Genomic DNA, 18,751 nt, shown 5'->3' with positions numbered 1-18,751 from the left:
GATCAAGGAGAGAATGGATCCTAGGTGCAAACACCTAGGAAGTTGGAAGGACCCATGTGTTTAATCTAAGGCATAATGTTGCTTGTAATTACATAAATAGTAGTATGTTTGAGCTATATTTCTTATATAGATGTTTCTTGCCCATAATTGTCAAATTCAAAAGAAGTGGTTTATTTACACAGACACAGACAGTTCATGATTTGTCCAATGCATTTTGGTCGTCGGACCATCTTCAGGGACTCAATTCCAAAACAGTAAATGAAAGAATGTCTGTGACTAAATACCGTATTTGTTTTTCTATATATGCTTGTCACTAAATAGAGGTATTAGAGGGAAATAATTATTTTCATTTTTTACCTGACTGCAGGATCATGCTTAAAATAAAAATGTTGTCATCTTGGGCTTGTGGTAAGCACACAGCTTATTGTCTGAGGATCTGCAATCTGTTTCTAAAACAATTAATGAATGTGCTTCTTTAAATAATCATGATAGTAAAATATCCATTTTGAGTTACTTCTTTATTTCTAGTACACATCAGCTCTTAGTTACAAAAAGGTAGGAAAGAAGTTCCAACCTGATTTTGTTTTATCCCAGGTTCTCTCTTGGGTGTGGGATTATCAGCCTGCAATACGGTCGTGTGTGGATTAATTTTATGTCCCCTTATGAAAATTTCCCAAATATTACAGAGTTTCTCTAAAACTGTATCAGGGTAGCTGTCAAATGTCAAAGATCACCTGACAATGGTGGAATCGCTGGGTCAAGCTGATCCATGGTGTCAGTTTGACTTGATGGGTTGTAAATGGCACCGACAAAGGCAACGTGATGACAACATTGTGTGCTGGCTGCCATTTTGGAATTCATAAAAATATTACATGTGTTCTAAGCTAGGGTGTAAAGAGATGGTAGTGTGTGCTAGTAAGTGGGGAGCAATTCATATCTGCTTAAATACGCACAAGGATGTGACGTGTCCCATTGTGAAGCGTTGATCTGCTGTCACGTGATACTTTACTGATTTTACACATTATGCAGAACAATGATGACTCCATTTGGTGCCAACAGGGATCATTTCTCTGTTCCCTTGGGGGATTGTAAATTTCACATTTCACACAGCATAAACTTGACACCTGAATGGTGTTGATGCGGGACTTATTTTCAAGTGTCAAAGATGGACATACATTTTACATACATTTTCATCATTGTTTTTTGGTATACATTCTCTTGGTATATCTTTACATCATTCATCTAATTCCATCTCATAATAAGAGTTGTACATGTCATACTGTAAGGAAGGTTTGCTTCCACATATTTCTTAGATAATATGATTTCCAACATATTCGTCGAGATTACTGCAAATTATACCTCTGCTATTGTTGTTGATTACACAGATTGTACAATGTAGTTGGGATACCAACTTTGCTATTGTAGGGGATTACACAAATTGTACTACGTAGTCTGTACATCAGCTTGGTGCCAATAGGAAGTATGTTCATATATTTCAATTCTGTGTCAATATGCGGGTTCCCCAAAATAGGTTTGTATGGCATTGAGGACATACATTTACCAAAGCGTTACTTAAGAACAATAGATTCTTAACACATGTTCATATGGCATAGAGAGTATACATTCCTAATAACATTACTTGATCAATGTTATGATATGATATTTTATTTCTATCGTGCTCGTACACAAGTGTTTCAGAGCGCGACAAGACAAGGGAGGGGAACAGGGGAGAACAAAAGAGCGATCTTACTAGGCCCAGTGACATTGGGAACACGCAATTGCATGAGAGAGGGGGAGGGGAAAAGTGCATGGAAGGGGGGAGAAGTGGAAAGTGCAAAGCAGAGGAGAAACAGATAAATAACAATAAATAAATAATAAAGGCAACACCCAGTTTTAGTGCAGCCAGCAATTTGCAAGTGCTAGGTTTAAGGCAGCAGACAGGGTAGGTCTGAAAAGTGCAGGAAGAAAAAGGGGGAGCTGTATGGGTACTGATACAGACCCCAGTGCAAGGAGTGACCCAGAGGCAGTGCGAGAGGGTGGCAGGGTGAGCAGGTGTCTGGGCCCGGAGGTCAGAGGGTGGCCAGGTGCATGGTGCCAAGAGAGAACAGATCAGCAGAGGAGAAGGGGAGTGAAGGGAGAAGAAAAGAGGAAGCTCTTTAGGTGCTTCCAGAGATGGTTCGCCTCAAGTTTTAGAGTGGCAGGGAGGCTGTTCCAGAGGGAGGCCCCAGCCGAAGACAGAGATCTACCCCGAGCTCGTTTCTTTGAAAAAAGACTGACCCTGATGGAGTTGGAGGTAGAGGAGCGAAAAGCTCGAGAGGGGAGGTATTTGCGGAGGGATAGCTGAAGGTATTTTGGACCCAGACCCCAGAAAGCCTTGTGGACAATGCAGAGGCTTTTGAATTTAATCCTTGCATCCACTGGGAGCCAAAGAGGAGATTTCAGAGCTGGAGAGATCCTTGAGGCCAAGGACAAGTCTTGCAGTCCTGTTCTGGATTAGTTGCAGAGGGCGGAGAGTAGAGGCAGGTAGATTTAGAAAGAGGCTGTTACAATAGTCCAAGCTCGAGAGAACCAGAGCTTGGGATACCATGAGCTTCTGGGGGAAGGTGAGGAAAGGCAGAGTACCTCTGAGGAGGTGCAGTCAGAAATTTGTCTTTTTAGAGACCTCAGAGATGTGGGTGGAGAAGGAAAGGGTGGAGTCAAAGACGACTCCGAGGTTCTTAGCCTCGCAGGGGGGTAGGTGGAGGGCCAAGGGAGGCCAGCCAGAGAGTGAGGGAAAAGGATGGTGAAGGTGTGCCGATGAGGAGGATCTCCGTCTTGCTGGCATTCAGACAAAGATCATTGGCGGCACACCAATCTTGAATGGCAGTTAGGCAATTCGAGAGAGGGAGAGGAGGTTGCAGAGGGCAGCCTGAAATTGAGTTGAGTGTCATCAGCGATCAGCGTAGCACTGGAAATTAGAGCAGAAAGTGGCAATGCAGTGGGCGAGAGTTGCCAGGTATTGGTTGAAATGCCAGGGCGAAAGGTTAGACCCCCTGGAAAAAACCACAGGTAGAGAGGAAGATAGATGAAAGGAAGGACCCAAGTTGGACCTGGGAGGGTCGATCTGAGATGAAAGAGGTCAGCCAGGCCAGAGCCTGATCAGTGATACCCAGGTTTTCACAGAGACGGTTGAGGAGGATGGTATGGTTGACCATGTCGAAGGCAGAAAAGAGATCGGGGCGGATGAGGGCAGAGGGAATGCATTGGAGAGCAGATCTTCACAGATGTTCAGGAGAGCAGTTTCCGTGCTTCGGGCAGCTCTGAAGACAGACTGGTGGTAATGGAGACAGCCAACAGAATTAGAATGAAGGTTAAGCTGAGAGATGGCCAACTTTTCCAGGAGTTTGCCAAGAAAGGGAGCAATGGAAATTGGGTAATAGTTAGCTGGACAAGAAGGATCAGCTGTAGGTTTCTGTAGGTTTCTTGAGATGATGATGCACAAAGGAGTGCTTCAGAGGGGAGGGGAAGGATCCTGAGGCAAAGGAGTGGTTGCAAAAATCAGCAAGGGCCGGAGCAAGGGTGTCAATGTGGTCCTTGATGGTTTTAGAGGAACAGGAAGGAACCTGTTTTGACAAGGCTTTCATAGATCGGACCTGTCTAGCGACCTTGTCAGGGGAGAAAAGCGGAAAGGACGAGAAGGAAGGATGGGGGGTGGCTAAAGGAGGATCAGCAAGCACAGATGGGGAGGGGAGAGAAGGAGTGTGGCTGAAGAGGGTGGACAGGATGTCCTGGGTTTTTTAAATGAAGTGAAAGGCAAAGGCATTTTAAAGAGCCTGGGAGGCAACAGGCGGGGTAGAGACTGCAGCAGGGTTGGCAAGCTCCTTGCAAATTTGAAAGAGTTTGGCCATGTTGTTAGATGCCGCAGAGACACAAGCTTGAATGTGGACTCTCATCTTGGTGAGGACAGAGAGTCGGTATTGCCTTTGCAGCAGGCGACAGGCGAGTTTGTCAGAGGATGAACAAGAAGTCCTCCATTTCCTCCCAGCCGCCCTACACTTACGTTTAAGTGTAGCTGGGTGAGAGTCATACCAGGAATTGCACTTGGCTTTGGACTTCAAACGGATCCTCATGACAGCGGCAAGAGCATCAAGCGTATCAGAAATTGAAGAGTAGAGCAGAGACAGGGCTGTGTCAGGATGTGAGACAGCCAAAGTTGGAGGGGGGAGAGAAAGTGGCGGCAAAAGCCTCAACAGACAAACGCTTCATGGGCCGGATGTCCAAGAAGGTAGGTGGCAGTGTTGGGGTAGGCTTGGCTTGGGTGGAAGAGAGGGAGAGCTGAGAGGAGAGGGGGGAGTGATTGCTCCAGGAGAGAGGAGTGGTCAGAGGGATGGAGAGGGGGAGGTCAGAGGAGATCAAGACATCGAGTGTCTGCCCTGCAGAGTGAGTCGGGCCAGAGGGGAGGATGGATAGGGAGAGGGAGTTTCAGAGGTCACAGAGGAGAGTCTAAATGTATATTGAGGTCACTGAGGAGGAGGATTTGAGTGGTAGAGGCCAGGAGGGAGGAGGAGAGGTCTGCCCACTCAGAGAGAAATGAGGTGATTTGACCAGGCCACCGGTAGATGGTAACCACATTAAGAGAATGGGTAGGCGAGAGAGAAAGCCTACAGACAAGGCATTCAAAAGAGGAGTAGGTCTGAATGGGAATGATAGAGGCAGGAATCCACTCAGGAAAGATCAGGGCTACCCCACCCCCACCGGATCTGGAGGATCTGGTTGCTGAGAGGATCTTGTAGCCATCAGGGAGGAGAGTGTGAAAGCTCGTGACAGAGCTGGCTGTGAACCATGTCTCAATGTCTTCAATGTTGAACACTGTGTTTTGAAACACCATTATTTTATGTATAAGTGCCTTACAAATACTCAATAAATAAATGTTTTAATGTTTCTCTATGTGAGTATGTCAATGGTATCACTTATTTCTTACATTCCATTCATCATTACAAGTTCTGAATCAGTAAGATGACAATTCAAAACATCACTAAGTAAACTTGGTTTCTAAAAGGAATCATAAGAAGTTGCATTCCTCCTTCTTGCCATTTGGATGAAGTGAGATCAATACATATATCCAATATGTTTCTCTTTGATCAAGTAATTTTGAAATATTGCATTCTAAAGATTTCCTCTCTGTTACTTCTAAGATTTGGAATCTCAGCTGGTATATCTGATGTTTCGCTTACAAAAAATGACGTGTTACTGGGGATTTGATTTTGCCGGTTTAAATGTTTGAGCGATGCTCGTACCATTGTAATTTAACTTTATGTGTTGATTGTCCCACGTGGTATTTGATGCAGGGACATCTAAGACTGTAGATTGTTATTGCTGTTGCATGTGCAAACAGATTTGAGGTAAATAATTTTACCCGAGTTGGGATGAAATAATACATTCCCTTTGAGTACAAGGCTATAATTTGTGCATTGTAAACATGGGAAAGTCCTGCATCTCTTTGTTCTTTCTAATGGTCTATTACTGTCACTTCTTACTAACATATCCTTGATATTTTTGCTTCTGCTATAGGCAAATACTGGTGGATCTTTGTAGAGTTCTCCTAATGCCCTGTCATGTGCAAATAATTCCAGTGTTTGTGTATGATTTTCTTGATCCTCGTTCTCTGTATTATGTCAAGTGAGTTTGTGATTTCTGACTCATGATACCCTCTTTCTTGAATCTATCAGACATCTCTTTAAGTTGGCTAGTACAGTCTGATTCGTCTTGTACAATATTCTTCATTCTTAACAATTGGCCATGTGGCAAATTTGTGATGGTGTTGTGGGGGTATAAACTCAGTCTGTGCAGGAGATTGTTCATGTCTGTGGGTTTGTGATATAGGTTGCTTTGCAATTCGTTGTCGGTGTGTATCACTGGTATATCTAGTAACTTGACACTTGGGTTTCTGCATGTGATGGTGAATTGTATGTGGTCGTCAATGTTATTGATGTAGGTACTGAAATTATTGAATTTGTCTAATGTACTGATGCAAATTCCAAATATCATCTATGTATCTCCCCCAGTATTTCACATAATTGCACCAAACATGGTGGTGTAACATGTGTTCACTTTCGAATTTGTACATGAAGCAGTTTGCATTGATTGAGGCATGCTGGCTCCGATGGATGTTCCTGAGACTTGTAGGTACAATCATTTTTCCAAATTGGAAGTAGGAATTCTGTGCTATAAATCCACAAAAACATAACAGAACTACCAGGATACCCCATAGAATTTGCCACCAACAGCATCTTACAACCACTTGGCCCATATTTTCACGAATTTTTACAACCACTGATTCAGCAAACAGAGACCTACCTTAAATACACCACACACTTCCTCAACATCAGAGGTGCCTTAGGCATACATACCAACAATTTGCTCTTCACAGTAGACTTATGCAGCCCATATACCTCCATTCCGCACAAGATTGGTCAAGAGGTGCTCGAATGGCTCTTACTTAAGAACGAGAATGTGAAAGCCTCGAAAGAACTCTTAATGATATTGCTAAAATTTATAGCACAGAATTCCTACTTCTGATAAAAAATAAAAAAAACAATTATGCGTACAAGTCTCAGGAATATCCATGGATCATTGTGACCCCCTTTTTCTGCTCTGGGTAAGCAGACTCAGCCTTGAGTACTGGAGAGCAGCCAGCTCCTGCTGCGTGAACAGCAGCGGGCACATCTCCCAGTCCGCGGTTGCATTCTGCCTCAGTGAAGGCAATGCCCTGCTGTCCACAGGGCAAGAACAGTTCTGCACTCCTGATACCCCTGGCACCTTAATTCTGTCACCTCATGTCCCTACACTGTGGCTGGAGGTCTTGTGTTTCACTGTATAGTGCAGAGTTTGGCTATTACCTCTTTCATTTCTGTAATTTGCATTTTAAAATGATCAACCGTTTCCATGATGTCACGTTGATGTCTCCATGGACAGATGGAGGTGGGTGGTCGGGATAAGGGAAGTGACGAGGGGAAAGGGTAAGTGATGAGCTGGGTAAAGGGCAGAGTCTATGTAATGTTAATAAAGGAAGACGTTGTTTGCAGCCCTCTGTGTCTGTGTGTTATTTGAAGGTGCATCACTGCGTATTCCAGGCCGACCACAGCCTTTACACTGTCGACGAGGCGGGGAGCCTGGTGGCTGACACGGAGCAGGAAGAAGATTGCGAGGGTGGTCACATGGTGGCGACGCGCGTTGGTGAGAGGCGAGCTCACAGCAGTGATAGAGAAGTGGCAGAGGAAAGGGAGAGCTGTGCGGCTGGAGCTGCACGTTCCGCCGAAGACTCAGGTGCCACGGATAGGTGCACCTGCATCCCCTGGCCATGACGGTGATCGTAAGCAGACACTTGGTAAGCCACTGGCCAGGCCCTGCCCACCCCAAGACACGGCAGATGGTGCTCGTGCCTGCATAGGCAGCCATCATGTTGGCAGGAAAGCCCACAAGGGTTTTATATGCTCGAATAAGGCTCCACAAGAGGGAATGTACACAGGGGCACAGGGCCCCACCCCAGCTAGTACCCACAACAGATTGTGCTCGTGCCCAGGGTAGGCGGCCATCTGAGCAAGTAGTGAGCCTGCATGGGTCACAATACCCAGAGACAATTAAGTCTTCTCCAGCAAACGGTAACAATGTCTGGTCAGGAGGACAACCAAGGGGCACAACCCCAAGACAATCGACCACCGGCCACAAGTACCAGACCAGGTGCAATACCGACTTCCGGACACGTTTGCAGCCCAAATGCCAGGCTCATTCGAGAGACACCAGTAATATGGGTCTCAGGTGGACCAAGTGGATAAAGAGACTTTGACCTGTACATGGGGGCCACAAGGCCCATTGCAGATGTACTACAAATATGCCTCTTGAAGCTTGCAGTGGGACCTGCCACCCACGATATCATCGATGAGATTCCCCCCGACTCCATGACTCCATTCAGAACCTGAAAGACGCTTTGGCAGCATACTTCACCTCACACACCAATGTTGATTACGAGAGGCACCACTTCCATAGCACTAAGCAGATCAAGGGTGAGACCATGGATGCCTATGTAATGCGTCTACGCACGAAGATAAAACATTGTGACTTTGCCAACTATTCCAACACTGAGGCCTTGCGTTCTCAGATCATAACAGGATGTGGGTCGCAGACATTCAGGAGGAAGCTTCTACAAAAGGCCTGCACGCTGGAAGAGATATTAGCACTAGCTCGAGCGGAAAGGGCAATAGATTCGCAGGTGGAGAGTTTTGGCAACACCACACCCGGCGAAAGCATTCACAGACTCCAGCTGGAGAGAAAGTCAGATGATGTCATGATGCCTACCTCCAAGGTGCCAGACAAGACCCAGCTACCCCAGAGGCAGACATCATGTCTTCAAGGGAAGTCACAACAGCCTCTAGTAGGGGCTCTTTGGACTCAGTCCTGGCGCCTTTGGCGCCAGGCTCATATCGGGCCACAGTCTTGGCGCCATAGGCGCCAGGCTCATAAAAGGGGACTTTGTGTTAAAGGTGCTTAGTGTTAACTTACCTGATGCAGACCATGCTGCAACATCCAGGCCTTCTGAGGCCTGAATGGGACTACTTTATCTTTGGAACTACTTAACCACGCGGGTGTGGTCAGGGGAGGAATACATACCTGAGAGGAAGGATACATACCTGGAACTACTTTGAAGGCTATTTAAGCCACGCCCAAGCAGCAACTCACGCTTCGTGTTATTCTGCATCTAGCAGCTGGACGCTCACCGTGTTTGCTCCTGCATTCTGTCTTCTGCCACTCGTGCCAGCATCCTGGAACACCTGCAAAGAGAGAAGAGAAGAGAAAAGGGTAAAGAAGAGTCCTTACCTGCTAAATCTGCATTCCGGAGACATCTCGCCGACAGTCCTGAAAAGGAAGACATCCATTTAAAAGCACATCGCATCGATCGCTGCAGCGCCGCATCTCACTCACCTGTACAAGGTACCACCATGTTCTACGGCGACATCTGGACTCGCAGCCACATCACCGCGCCTAGGGAGAAAAAGACAAGAATAAAGGTGAGAGGGGAAAGAAAACAAGGAAACCTTAATTTCCATTACAAAGTTTACCTGTTGGGTTATTCCAACTTCATTTCGGGTCGGTGCCGCATCCTGGCATTTCCGGACCCCGGCCCCTAAGGGGAAAAAGAGACATCAGCGTTAGTGGGCGCATGAAAAGACGTTACCCAACGCCCATTAAAGACTTACCTGATTTCTTCTGGATTGATCTTTGTTTTGGGTCGGTGCCGCATCCAGGCATTTCCGGACCCCGGCCCCTATGGGGAAAAAAGACATCAGCGTTAGTGGGCGCATGAAAAGACATTGCCCAAACGCCCATTAAAGACTTACCTGATTTCTTCTGGATTGAGCTTCGTTTCGGGTCGGTGCCGAATCCAGGCATTTCCGGACCCCGGCCCCTATGGGGAAAAAAGACATCAGCGTTAGTGAGCGCATTGATACAAGGACACTGAGAGAACTCTCATCAAGCTCACCAGAGTCTCATTCTTCGGTTCCACAGCTCTTCTCGGAATAGTTTCCGCACCTGAAAAAGAGACAACGAACAATTATTATTGCGGAATCATACTCATTAACAGAATCCTTACAGTACTATACCGGGAAAACAAAACTTGAACCCTCTACAATCAAAAACCCAGTGAAGAAACTGGATACAACGCGCCCCTGCATGAGAAGCAGGATGGAGAGCTCAACCTTTCAAACCCTAAGGTCAGACTTCACGTGGGGGTCGCAGGAGGGTTTCGTAGAGAGGTGAGAAGGGAGCGGGAGGCTTATACTTTCTCCCGCAGATTGTCAATACTCCCTTTTCACATACAGAAAGAAATTCCTGCGAGCCAGACAAGCCAGATTCGAAGGTCCGGTCCAGTCCATCTTCCGGGTCCTGCGCTTCACCATAGAAGAAGCAACAACACTCCAAACCAGACCTGCGCCTCCGTGGGAGTCAGGTGAGCGTAACAGAATGCGAAGCCTACCTACAATTTCCCACCCGGGCGCTATGGAAACCTCCGAGACAGACCAGCTGGCTCAGCTTTTGGGGGAATTAAGGGCAGAAGTACACTCCGCCCGCCAGGAAACTAATGCTCTCAAAAGAGAATTAATCTTATCCAAGGAAAGAACTGATGACCTGGCCAAACGATTGTTGCAGGGTCAAGCAGGACAAACTCCTTTACCTAGTTCTGGGGGTAATGCCTCGTCAATGGTTTCGAATAACCCGGTACAAATCAATCTACCTGGAAACATGCCTTTGGCCCCGCCTGAACGTTTTGCGGGGGACCCCAAGAAATATGCCGTTTTTATGAACCAATGTCACCTACACTTTCGATGCAGACCTGGGGCCTTCCCTAATGATCAAACCAAGGTAGCCTTTGTATTATCTTATCTCAGTGGCTGTGCTGCCGATTGGTCTGTTCCGTTGGTAAGTCAGGATGACCCAATTCTCTAGGATTTTCAAAGCTTCGAGGCGAGCATGGAAAGATTATTTGCTCGACACTCTCAGGGACAGGCCCTTGACTACGAACTACTATCCTTACGACAAGGTAACCAAGATCTCTTATCTTATATTGCCACCTTTAATAGGCTGGTTGTAGAAACGGGGTGGCCCGAAAATAAAAGGATCACACTATTTCATCGAGGCCTGCGCGGAGAACTTAAGGATGTTCTAGCTCAAATAGTAAATCCATCTCAAGCCTGCGCAGAATACATAGACTTAGTGGTCCAACTTGACCACAGACTGCAAACTAGAAAAGCAATTCGGTCCAAGTTCGAAACTCGAGTGCTGATCAAAACTCACGCTAACCCTAAGAGTACCGACGTTTCAGAACCTATGCAGATCGGCGGTGTTAAAGGACCATTGACGCAGAAGGAACGAGAGAGAAGACGGCAAAAGCAACTATGTCTCTATTGCGGGGATTCTGGTTACTTTCTACCAGACTGCCCGGTAAAGCCACCTAAGAAGGTGGTTGGAGCCACGGACAACAATTTAATAGAACCTGATTTGGGAAACGGTCAAGCCCGACAAGCGTAGAGGTCCGCTTGCCGAGCTTGAAAACAGACTCTTTGACCTCGCATTTTGTCTTGCCAATGGTGCTCGTGGACCCGAAACAGCCTCAGCGGTTGCATGCTATAAAAGCATACATCGACAGTGGAGCTAACGGAAACTACGTAGATCGTGAATTGGCCTCCAGGATTAATCTTCCTCTCCGTCCGAAAGTTAACAAGGATGTCATTACTACAGTAGATGGAACCGAAATAGCCTCAGGGCCGGTAACACATTCCACTACAGAAATGACACTAGTGGGACAGGATGGACATCGGGAAGCAATTGTGTTCGATGTAATCAAGGCCCCACAATTTTAAGTAATTCTAGGAATCCCTTGGTTAGAAACACATAATCCTCGAATTGACTGGCGAGCAAAGAGAATAACCTTTCCTGATTGTGAACTGACTTGTTATCCAAGAAATGCAGATATGGGTCTGGCCACAGTAACTTCCACCACGATACAACTACCGGTTGAATACCAAGAGTTCCAAGACGTTTTTCAAAAAGAACAGGCAAACACGTTACCTCCCCACCGGTCGTACGATTGTTAAATCGACCTGGTACCCAATGCTTAACCACCCTGTAGTAGGATTTATGCTATTACTGAACCTGAGAACGTTCATTTGCGTCAGTATTTAGATCAGTATCTTGCCAACGGTTTTATTCGCCCGTTAAAGTCTCCTGTTTCCTCAGCTCTGTTCTTCGTGCCAAAAATAGAAGGCGACCTTAGAACATGTATTGACTACCGGGCCCTAAATCAAATAACAATTAAGAATCGTTATCCTCTGCCTCTGATCCCTGAACTTCTTGACCGGGTAAAAGATGCTTGTATATACACCAAGTTAGATCTCCGAGGAGCTTATCACCTGGTACGTATAAAAGAAGGCGACGAATGGAAGACTGCATTCCGCACCAAATATGGGCTCTTTGAATATCAGGTGATGCCCTTTGGATTATGCAACGCACCTGCCGCCTTTCAATACTTTATGAATGATGTTCTTCGGGAACTTATCGATGTTTGTGTCATCGTATATCTCGATGACATCCTGGTATACTCCTCCTCGGAATCCGAACACAGAAAACATGTCAGGGCAGTTCTTGAGAAATTGCGCCAGCACAACCTGTTTACGAAACTCGAAAAATGCGTTTTTCATACCACAGAGGTCGAGTTTCTCGGATTCATCCTGACACCTAAAGGAGTCCGAATGGACTCGCGAAAGGTGGACGCCATCCTCAAATGGCCATCTCCTAACTCTGTTAAGGGGTTTCAGAGTATGCTTGGCTTTGCCAATTTCTATCGAAGATTCATCCCGGTATTTTCTCGAATGGTGCAACCCATAACAGCCCTCTTACGGAAGAATAAACGTTTCGAATGGACTCCTGAGGCAGAACAGGCCTTTCAAGACCTAAAGACCAAATTCACCTCCGCCCCTGCATTGAAGCATCCGCGCCCAGTTCTCCCTTACATTGTTGAAACCGACACTTCCAGTTTGGCCATGGGTGCTGTCTTGTCTCAAAGGGATCCAGAAACTAACCAGATGCACCCTGTAGCCTTTTGGTCCAAGAAATTCACGGCTCCTAAAATCAATTACGCAATCACCGACAAAGAATTACTAGCTATTAGGTCCGCCTTCAAGGCTTGGCGTCATTACCTCCTCGGCGCAAGACACACCATTACGGTGATTACAGATCACAGGAATTTGCAATATCTAAACACGGCCAAAGCCCAATCATCCCGCCAACTCCGATGGGCTTTATTCTTTGCAGAATTTGACTTCATAATCACCTACCGCCCTGGTTGCAAGAATGGCAAAGCGGACGCTTTATCCCGGATTGGAATGGATGAAACAAATTCAAACTTAGAACCAGTACCAATTATACCCGAACAAAGAATTTTAGGCTTGACCTCTTTACAAACTATAGAGGACGTTCAAACTCGAGTTAAACAACTTTTAAATTCCACAGCCTTGCAAGAATAGACTCAAAAGGTGTCACACTTTTCCGTTAATAACGATTTACCGTACTTCCAAGGGCGGTTATTTCTGCCCAACAAAGAACTGCAACAATTGGTCATTGCTCACTATCATGATACATTAATGGAAGGACATCCTGGTATCGCAAAAACTGAGGAAAAGATCAAACGACAATTCTGGTGGCCATCCTGGAGAAAAGACATAAAATCTTTTGTGATGTCTTGCGGAGTTTGCGCTCAAAATAAAGGTCAAAAGAAGAGACCAGCCGGTCTCCTACAACCCTTGGATATTCCACCGGCCCCTTGGCACACCTTGTCAATGGACTTTATTACCGACCTGCCTTCTTGCTATGGATATAACATTATCTTGGTATTCGTGGATCTGTTCTCCAAGATGGCCCACTTTATCTCTTTAAAAGGGGTACCTTCAGCCTCCAACTTGGCCAAGGAATTTCTGGAAAACATAGTTTGTATGCATGGTTTTCCATCCATATTAATCTCAGACTGAGGAAGCCAATTTATTTCCCATTTTTGGAGGAAATGTTGCCAACTGGCACAAATTGATGTACGCTTATCCACTAGTCACCACCCCCAGACCGATGGTCAAACCGAGAGGACTAACCAAACCCTTGAACAATATCTTCGGTGCATGTTGCATCAATCTTAAAACAGCTGGAAAGATATTCTATGGATCACAGAGTATGCATATAACAATTCTGTACATTCTGGAACAGGACAAACCCCTTTTTACACCTTGTATGGTCATCATCCTAGAACCTCAGACCTAGCCCCTCCTCAAAACCTGGAAATGCCTGCAGTTGATCATTTGCATTCTACTATAACCCGAGCCTTCAAGGAAGCTAAAACTCATTTGCAACAAGCCAAGAAAAAATACAAAGAAAATGCTGATCTACATCGGAGTGAAGCACCTTCGTACCAGATTGGAGACCAGGTGTGGCTAGCAACCAAGCATTTGCCTCTTAAAGGACTGCAGACTTTTAATCCCAGATACATTGGACCCTATCCCATCAAAGCTATAATTAACCCGGTGGCCTTTAAACTCGATCTACCAGCCAACATGCAAATTCATCCCGTTTTTCATGCATCACTGTTAAAACCGGTGCAGCCTGGAACCAGACTAAGCAAACCACCTGAACCGATTCAAATCGATGGGGAATTAGAATTTGAAGTTAAGGATATATTGGATTCCAAAATGTTAAAATCAAAACTCTTCTATCTAGTTGATTGGAAGGGGTACGGACCTCAGGAAAGATCTTGGGAACCAAGTGACCATGTACACGCCCTGCGATTAGTGCAAAGATTCCACCGAAAATTCCCAAGCAAGCCGAAACCCCCGGAAAGGACGACCTTGGGAGGGGCCTTGGGACGGGGTACTGTCATGATGCCTACCTCCAAGGTACCAGACAAGACCCAGCTACCCCAGAGGCAGACATCATGTCTTCAAGGGAAGTCACAACAGCCTCTAGTAGGGGCTCTTTGGACTCAGTCCTGGCGCCTTTGGCGCCAGGCTCATATCGGGCCACAGTCCTGGCGCCATAGGCGCCAGGCTCATAAAAGGGGACTTTGTGTTAAAGGTGCTTAGTGTTAACTTACCTGATGCAGACCATGCTGCAACATCCAGGCCTTCTGAGGCCTGAATGGGACTACTTTATCTTTGGAACTACTTAACCACACGGGTGTGGTCAGGGGAGGAATACATACCTGAGAGGAAGGATACATACCTGGAACTACTTTGAAGGCTATTTAAGCCACGCCCAAGCAGCAACTCACGCTTCGTGTTGTTCTGCATCTAGCAGCTGGACGCTCACCGTGTTTGCTCCTGCATTCTGTCTTCTGCCACTCCTGCCAGCATCCTGGAACACCTGCAAAGAGAGAAGAGAAAAGAAAAGGGTAAAGAAGAGTCCTTACCTGCTAAACCCGCATTCCGGAGACATCTCGCCGACGGTCCTGAAAAGGAAGACATCCATTTAAAAGCACATCGCATTGATCGCTGCAGCGCCGCATCTCACTCACCTGTACAAGGTACCACCACGTTCTACGGCGACATCTGGACTCGCAGCCACATCACCGCGCCTAGGGAGAAAAAGACAAGAATAAAGGTGAGAGGGGAAAGAAAACAAGGAAACCTTAATTTCCATTACAAAGCTTACCTGTTGGGTTATTCCAACTTCATTTCGGGTCGGTGCCGCATCCTGGCATTTCCGGAACCCCGCCCCTAAGGGGAAAAAGAGACATCAGCGTTAGTGGGCGCATGAAAAGACGTTACCCAACGCCCATTAAAGACTTACCTGATTTCTTCTGGATTGAGCTTCGTTTCGGGTCGGTGCCGCATCCAGGCATTTCCGGACCCCAGCCCCTATGGGGAAAAAAGACATCAGCGTTAGTGAGCGCATTGATACAAGGACACTGAGAGAACTCTCATCAAGCTCACCAGAGTCTCATTCTTCGGTTCCACAGCTCTTCTCAGAATAGTTTCCGCACCTGAAAAAGAGACAATGAACAATTAGTATTGCGGAATCATACTCATTAACAGAATCCTTACGGTACTATACCGGGAAAACAAAACTTGAACCCTCTACAATCAAAATCCCAGTGAAGTAACTGGTTACAACGCGCCCCTGCATGAGAAGCAGGATGGAGAGCTCAACCTTTCAAACCCTAAGGTGAGACTTCAAGTGGGGGGTCGCAGGAGGGTTTCGTAGAGGGGTGAGAAGGGAGCGGGAGGCTTATACTTTCTCCCGCAGATTGTTAATACTCCCTTTTCACATACAGAAAGATATTCCTGTGAGCTAGACAAGCCAGATTCGAAGGTCCGGTCCAGTCCATCTTCCGGGTCCTGCGCTTCACCATAGAAGAAGCAACAACACTCCAAACCAGACCTGCGCCTCCGTGGGAGTCAGGTGAGCGTAACAGATGAAGTCTTCTGCTACAAGTGCGGATTAGAATACCCCCATGACAGCAACTGCCCAGCAATTGGCCAACGCTGTGCCTCATGTGACGAGGAAGGTCACTTCAAATCGGTCTGTAGACTCTTCTGCGACAAAGGGAGGGACAGAACCAACGACTCACCACTCAAATCCAAAATGAAAGCAGTGCACCATCAGGAACACATCCCAGTGCAATCCTTCAAGGGCCATCAGGTCAGACACACCATGAACAAAGAGAAAGGGACTCAGGGGAAGACACTCAACAGAGAGAGAGAAGAGAAGAGAGGAAGGTATGTCATGCGCGCAAGACCAGATCGCAGGTCAAGGCGTCCTATGCAATATCTAGTGGAACAATGAATGATGGATTCGGACCCCAGCTCATCGGTGAGCGACCAGAAAAAGAATGCATATGTGTATGCTTTAGGAAACCCCACCGCCACTGCTGACAAACCCACCCTGATCATCAAGCTAAATGAACAACCAACTGAATTTTTTATCAATAAAGGGGCCACGGTGAATGTGGTCAGAGAGAATATCTTCAAGGAACTGCCCCAAAAACTAAAGCTGCGCCCTGCATCAGTGGACATATATGCCTATGGTGCCAAGGCACCCCTCAAATGCCTAGGACAAATTGACGGGCTATGCCGATACAAAGAGCACAAGAAGAAAATACCCATCCACGTCCTGGCAACCGAAACAGATAGTGGCTGTGTTCTAAGCTTTAAGCCAGCAGCAGGCATGGGGCTTATCCAAATCTTGTACAACATCATGGTCCATAAATATATCGACCCAGTTGAGATGATCAACAACTTGTATCCTCACATATTCAGAGGCATTGGCAAACTAAAAAACAGGCAAATCAAGCTTCACATAGATGAGTCTGTATGCCCTATAGCGCAACACTACAGGGGGATTGTTACGCTCACCTGGTTCCATGGGGACGCCACCCAGCAGTTGGGACTCAGGTATCCTTCTCTGCAGTTTCCAGGTTGGCCAGGGGGAGGGTTCTGCCTGGAATACAGGTGGGCAATGTTCAAGACTGGGCAACTGGGGTAAACAGCCCCCCACCACTCCGTATACCCGTGGCCTCTCTGGATCTCTCCTCACCTTGTTTTTAATGCAGGTGTGCTCTCCGTCCTGCCTTCTTGGCACGGGCGCGTTGTGCTTGGTGGGCAATTGCGATCAAGTTACTTCACTGATGCCGGCCCGCTTTGAGTCTTTCAGGTAGGTCTTATTACTGTGGTATATCGTTGTCCTTGCATGCCTTTTTGGGTCTAACTAATGTCTTTTTCTCTTCCTTAGGTGCGCAGAACTTCAATATGTGGCATAGACTGAATTGGGTCTCGCCGGTAAGTAATGGCGTATTTAGAGCGCCTTGATGCGGTGAGTTGGCGCTATGCGCAGCGCTATGATGCCTTGCCTTTTGCTAACCTATTGTCTTTTCTTCCCCACAGGTCGCGGTGCTCACCCGGTGCATGGAATTCCTGAGGTGATGCTGGTCGAGGAGCGGCTTGCGAGGTAAGCTTTTCGGCACCGTTCGTTCGATTGTAAAATTTCTAATGCCTTGTTTCTTCCTTTTTTGCAGTTCCGACGGTCTGGGATGCTGGTCACAAGAGCTGTAGACAGCTACGATGAAATTACAGGTAAGCTGCTGCTGCTAACGGTGTCCTTTTCCTTCTTAACAGATGCGGTTCTTCCGAGGTTCGCGGGTGCAGCTGAACACGGTGAGCGTCACTTTGCAGAATTGCAAAGTAACGCGAAGCGTGTTAACCCAGTCGGGTGCGGTTTAAATAGTTTCAAGAAAGTAGTCCCGGTTAAATAGTTCCTATGGTACCACACCCAAAACACTATACCGCATAGCTTGGTTCCAAGGAGCCAAGCTATGTGGATGCCTACATGTTGACTGGTACTGAAATAAAGTAGTTCCCAACACAAGTCCTTTATCAAGTATGAGCCTGGCGCGAAAGGCGCCAGGACTGGCCCCAAGAAGGCCTAGGCAAAGGATGCCTGGATTTAGTGGAGACCAGAGTCAAGACCCTTCCTGGCCCATGGGCTTGCCTGGGGGTCTTCTGGAAGTGGGTTGTGACAGGGATCCCCGTCAACATAAAGAAGAAGGTAGAAGATGAGTTGCACAAATTACTCGAACAGGACATTATTGAACCCACCACGGGCCCCACCACCTGGGTATCCCCCATAGTGCCTGTTCCCAAGAAAGGCTCGGACGCAATCCTATTATGCGTGGACATGAGACGCACCAATCAAGCCTTATGGTGAGAGAGACACCTGGCTCCTCGTATCGCAGACTTGATCCACCTGTTAAATGGAGCCAAGGTGTTCTCCAAGCTGGACCTGCAAAAGGGATACCATCAACTCGTACTGAGCCCCGAAAGCAGGAACATTACCATGTTTGTCACGCATCTGGGTTTGTTCTGGTACAAAAGGTTACATTTCGGTGTGTCCTCGGCCACAAAAATATTTCAGGCTGAGGTGCACAACGTCATCAAGCACATACCGAACTGGCTCAACTACAGTGACGATATCCTGATATTTGGCACAGACGTCAACAAGCACGACGAGGCACTAATGAAGGTGTGCAAAGCTCTGGAAGCTGCAAATCTCACAGTGAACCGCGACAAGTGTGAGTTTCCGAAAGAGCACGCTGAGGTTTTTCGGACACATCTTCTTGGAGACGGGGATGACACCAGATCCCGAAATAGTGGCTGTCCTGAATGAAACCGCCCCCCTCCCAGCA

Source organism: Ambystoma mexicanum, chromosome 7q (assembly GCF_040938575.1).
Source record: "Ambystoma mexicanum isolate Mex_15411 chromosome 7q, UKY_AmexF1_1, whole genome shotgun sequence".
Lineage (NCBI taxonomy): Eukaryota > Metazoa > Chordata > Amphibia > Caudata > Ambystomatidae > Ambystoma > Ambystoma mexicanum.
The sequence above is the reverse complement of the archived record's forward strand: the minus strand, read 5'-3'. Positions refer to the sequence as shown.